We start from the raw sequence: 5,789 nt of genomic DNA, 5'->3' as shown, positions 1-5,789 counted from the left end.
CGCACAGAGACACAGGTCATACCGCACAGAGACACAGGTTGTGCTGCACAGAGACACAGGCCACACCGCACAGAGACACAGGCCATGCCACACAGAGACACAGGCCATGCCACACAAAGACGCAGGTCACGCCGCACAGAGACACAGGCCATGCCACACAGAGACACAGGCCACATCGCACAGAGACACAGGCCACGCTACACAGAGACACAGGCCACATCGCACAGAGACACAGGCCATGCCACACAGAGACACAGGCCACACCGCACAGAGACACAGGCCACGCCACACAGAGACACAGGCCACATCGCACAGAGACACAGGCCATGCCACACAGAGACACAGGCCACACCGCACAGAGACACAGGCCACACCGCACAGAGACACGGGCAATGTCGCTGGCCTCGGGACCAGGGGCTAAGCTCCCGGAGTGGGATGGAGGAAACAGTTATGGCACACGGCACTTGGGCCGTGTGCATGTGTGTGTGTGACGTGAAAAGTCAGCACTACATTCCACAGGGTTCCAGAGCACTGCAAACAAGAACCGGGCAGAGCGAGGCTCTAAGCTACGCTCATCCACCGCCACCCTCGAGCCGATTCTGACCCTCAGGGGCCCTGCAGGACTGCTCTAAGAGGTTTCCGGGGCTGAGGGTCTTCGTGGGAGCAGACAGCTCCCATCGTTCTCCCACGGGTGGCTGGGGGGTTTGCAGCAATGATCTTTTGGCTGGTAGCCCCATGCTTAACCACAATGCCACTAGGACCCCTCCTGGTCTGTAGATAACCAGAATGCAGGGCAGCACGATGGTGATTCAGAGGCGCTGCCGTTGGTGCAAGAGATGAGGAACAGAGCAGACATGACCTGGGGATGTATCCGCCCTCAATGCGACACAGGCCACCCTCCCCCCAGCGGGTGCAGTGCATGTCTGCAAGGGGGCTTCAAAAAGTGCCTGGGAAATGGCCTGGCCTTCCCATGCCACTCCCCACCAGCTTCCTGACACCCCAGTCTATGTGGGAAATAAAGCAGAATCGGACCCTCCCTCACACCACCTATAAAGCCATTCCGCGTTACTCGCACACCTAAATGGGAAAGGAAAAGCTGTGTGCTTTACAAGGTGAAAAAAAAAAACACCCCACATTGGTGACCTAAGAACAGGTGGCCTTCCCTACCTACACAGGACTATATTGATGTGTTTCACTACATACCAAAAAAATGAAATCTTCCCTTCCCCAAACATGCTGAAAGAATGAAATCACGTGCCAGGGCGTGCAAGACGGTGGCTGTGGTCGGCCGGCATCCCTGGCAAAGGCGCACGCTGGCCTTCACTACATGGGAACAACTCTTCAAAGCCGTGAGGGCGCCCTCAGTCACGGAACAGGGAGAAGTTTCAAAAAGGCATTTCACAAATGAGAACACGTCTAAGTGGTCCAACACACGGAAAATTGGCCGGGCTTCATCGTTCATCAGAGGAGTGCCGACGGAAGCCTCCCGCGGCACTGGTTCCCAGCACCACATGGAAGACACTCCAGTCTATTCAAGCCTTGTGTTGGCAAGCACATGCATTGCCCGTGCATTGCTCTGTGGGCATGAAGGTTGACTGCCACACCGGAGTATTGTCCAGCCTGAAGATGCATTGTCCTAAGACCAAGGACAGAGCCCTACCCTAGCAGGGAGACCCTAGAGAGAGCCTCACCTGAGGGCACGAGGAGACACCACGGCGGCGACAGGAACCAACCCAAGACCCTTTCCTGCAGCGGGAGACTCTACGGCAACGGAGCTAACAAGGACCCCCACAGCCTCTCCCCAGTAAATGTGGCCCCAAAGACTATGCTGTGGGGGGACGGACCCTGTGGCTGCAACAGGGGGCGCAGACACAGAGCAGTGGTGAGGCCCAGGGACGGGCAGCGTTTGCCCTGCTGTCTGCAGGGCTGCTACCAGTCTGAACCGACAACACGCATGTGTCACTTCGGCACCACGTTCAAGATCAGGTCATCGCAGAAGAGGAGTCTTTGGGGAGGTTTGGGAGGGCTGCTTGCTGCATTTAGGAGTGAGGGGAGCCAGGCTGTGGTGGGAGAAAGTTCACAGGTGTCTTTCGGAGGCTGGGGATCTATTTCGTACCCTTGGCGATGACGTTCACACAGGTACGCACACACACACTGGGCATGTCCCGGACCCAGAGGCCCCACTCCTGGGGATCCGACCTAAGGAAATAAAGCTCAAAGACCCCAACAACACAAGGCTAAGATCAGTCAGAGATACGAGGAAATGTGTACCAACCATCAAACGGCACGTGGAGGAGGGAACCCCGGAAACAGCTTGCGTGTCCAACAGGAGACAGTCATGAGACCACAGCAGTCTGACGACCACTGGACCAAGGCCAATCGATGCCTTTCAACATGAGAATTGATCAAGATCACCCCCCCCCAAAAAAAGAAGGAAATATAAGAGTGAATCTAATGATCAACCCAAGAGTCCTTGCCCAACAGAGATGTAAACAGATGCCCACAGGTACATTCTTCTTGGCAGTGGTGCAGTACTCACCGGAGCCCAGGCTGGAGGCCATGCCCATGCCCAGCAACAGCAGGGAACTGAGCCCCCCACCCCATGCTGCGCTTTCAACCAAACAATAGTCAGGCTGTAAGGGAACAGGAACACCAGGGAGGTGCGCAAACCTTGGAGTTGTCGACCATTGGAGAGTTTTCTTTAAGGCAGCGGGGACCCCCCCAGGCTGAAGGTTTGGGAAGGAACTCGAACTGAAAGGGGGAGACGTGGGAGGAAGGGGCCGAGTGAGGTCACATGGGGATTGCAATCGGCGAGGCAAGACAAAACGCCTAGGAACTGTGGCGTGGCAACGGGTGACCTGCTCCATACACCTTCACCCAGTCCACAGTCACTTTTCCTAAGAACTGGAAATGGGTGCGAGAGCTGGGGCACACCTGCCCATGCACAACACACAAGCAGGAAGCCGGGTGAACCACCCTTATGCAACAGGAATGGATCAACAACCAAAACGCTCTGCACACACGGACACAAAGAAGGGAGGAAGAGACGATCCTGTGTACAGGGAGGACGGACACCGGTGACAGTGGTCTGTCCTGTTAGAAGCCAGGGCAGTGGCTACCCCGGGGCATTGGGCCCCGGGCGGTGGAATTGGGTGGTTTCTTGGGGGCTGCCTTTGTTTCCTCTCTTGACCTGGGTGCTGGGTAAGTCCTGTGGAAGCTTGATAGGCTGTGCCCTCAGGATTAGCGAGCTTTTCTGCATGCACGCTACACTTCCGTCTCGTTTTCGTTTTAACGAGTGGGACCAGCCTGGTGGCACGCTCGGAGGCTGTACCGGGAGCGAGACCAGAGGGAGCTCCCCAGCGTGCCGATTCTCCTCCTCTCAACACTGTGGTGATGCCCCTTAGAGACTGCTGCTGCCCCGAACCCTAAAAAGAAACAAGCTATGTGTACATTTAAATGCCAGACCCTGCCCACCCACCATAAAGGAGAGAGAGAGAGAGAGAGAGAGAGAGAGAGAGAGAGAGAGAGAGAGAGAGAAGGGGTCTTGAGCTAAGTAGTGGTTGGTGCCTCCCCCATCCGGGATTGCACGGCGTTTGGTGCTTCCCGTGTGGAAACTCAACGATGGGGCTAATGGCTGACTGGCCCCTCGGCCCACCTTCTCGCCGCTGAGAGGTGCAACAGCCGCCCGAGCCCACAGGAAGCCGGCATGTGGATCCGCTTAGCCAGTCCGAGAGCGTTCGAAGGGACAGAAAGTGGCCGCAAAAGGGAGGACGGAATATTCAGCCAGCATTAGCCTGATGAATTGTATCTAAGAGCTGTCAATCTGATAAGTGCTTATTAGAAATATGAAAATGAGGCTTGAAACCTGCTTGTTTGCCTGGAATGAAGGCTGAGGGTCCTAGGCTAATTGGCTCACCATTTGGTGAGACGCTCAAACACAGGCACAGCACAAAAGGACAGCTAGGCAGATGCAGGACAGTTGGGAGAGACCGGAAAATCCTATGGGGGCACGTGAACGTACATGCTAGAAGTCCGCAGAAATATCACACGGATATCACTCCCCCTGTTAACTCTTGCTCCTCCCTCCATGAAGTCTGGGCCATCTCTTCCAGGAAGCCTTACTCTCAGGCAGGGCCCCAGTGTCCTCCCCCCTCCCACCAGCTCTGAGATGACCTCCATCCTAGCCCTGGTGATTGGCCATGATGAAGGCAGTGGGGGTGGTGGGGATGGGGATGAGGGTGACAGTGAGTGCTGCTGATGGTGGGGATGACGACGGTGGAGAGGGGGTGCTGGTGACAGTGGTGATATGATGGTGTTGAAGCTGGTTACGGTGACAGTAGAGGTGAGATGGTGATCATGGGAGGGATGATGGTGGGCGTGGTGCTGGTGATGATGATGGTGGTGGTGGTGGTGGTGATGGCTGTAGGGATGATGGCGCTGGTGGTGCTGGTGGAGATGATGATGGTGGTGATGATGAAGGTGGAGAGGGTGGTGGTGGTTGGTGGTGGTGATGGTGGTGGTGCTGAGTGGTGGTGGTGGTGGTAGTGATAATGCAGAGGGTAGTGATGGTGCAGAGGTGGTGTTGGTGATGCTGGTGATGATGGACATAGCATTTAGAGGACCCTATTACATGCATTCCAGGTCTAGTTTCTTAGATATCTCTACTCTGGCGCTAGACAACAGAGCTTGCCTAGCCTACGGATGTAAAACCCGAAGCATAGAGTAGTTGAGTAACTTGTCTTTGATCAACATTCATCACCCTGCTCATCAACCCCCACTCACGAGGCTGGGCTTCACCATCAGGACTGAGGGGTGCTGTCTTCCTGCGTGTCCCTAGTCCCAATTCTCTATCCTAGTGGTTAACATGACCCGCTGCCAACCAAACTGCCGAGGGCTCACATCCCATCGGGGCACCTCCGCGGGCAGACCCGTGGTCTACTGCGAAGTCCGCCACTGAAGACCCGGTTCTGCTCCGACGCACACGGGTCACCATGGGTCAGAGCCAGTGAGAACTCGTGGCCCAGCTCAGGGAACACCTGTCAGGGGAAGTGGATGAATGGATGGAAGATGCCTTAGCTTTCACAAGACCAGGAAATACTGATATATGGTACATATACATGCCCATGTATTATGGGCATCTAAAAATGATTGCTTATAGTTAATAGCTGAACGCTTCAGCTCTATGCCACAAGCTCCCTGAAGGGGGGAGAATAACAGAAATGTGGGTGAAGTGAGACAACAGACTATAAGATACAAAATAATAATGTAAAATTGATCAAGGGTTCATAGGGGGGGAGGGGGGAGGGAGGGGGGAAAAAGAGGAACTTATACCTAGGGCTCAAGTAGAAAATGTTTTGGAAATGATGATGACAACATAGGTACAAATATGCTTGATACAATTGGTGTATGGAATATTATAAGAGCTGTAAGAGCTCCCAATAAAATGATCTTTTAATAACAAACATGATGGCTGTTGTACCTGCGAGAGGGCTTCAAACAGGAACATTCCATCTTCTTTTCATCCATTTTCTTTGTCTTTTCCTCTTTTTTTTTACAGAGGTCAGAGTTTATTGGCGGCTATCAGGGGCAAAACTCACTGCCATCAAGCCAACGACACTCAGAGCAGTCCTCTAGAACAGGCTAGAGCTGCCCGGGAGCGCTGAGACTGTAACTCTCTAAAGGAGCAGAAAGCCGAATCTTCTCCCTCAGAGTAGAAGGTGGTTTGGAACTGCTGACCGTGCAGTGAGCAGTCCAATTCGTGACCACTGCATCACCAGGGATCTCTCTTT

The sequence above is a fragment of the Echinops telfairi genome, unplaced genomic scaffold (assembly GCF_000313985.2).
Source record: "Echinops telfairi isolate 266 unplaced genomic scaffold, ASM31398v2 ScPeMD7_5;HRSCAF=22, whole genome shotgun sequence".
NCBI lineage: Eukaryota > Metazoa > Chordata > Mammalia > Afrosoricida > Tenrecidae > Echinops > Echinops telfairi.
This window is presented reverse-complemented; position numbering follows the sequence as displayed.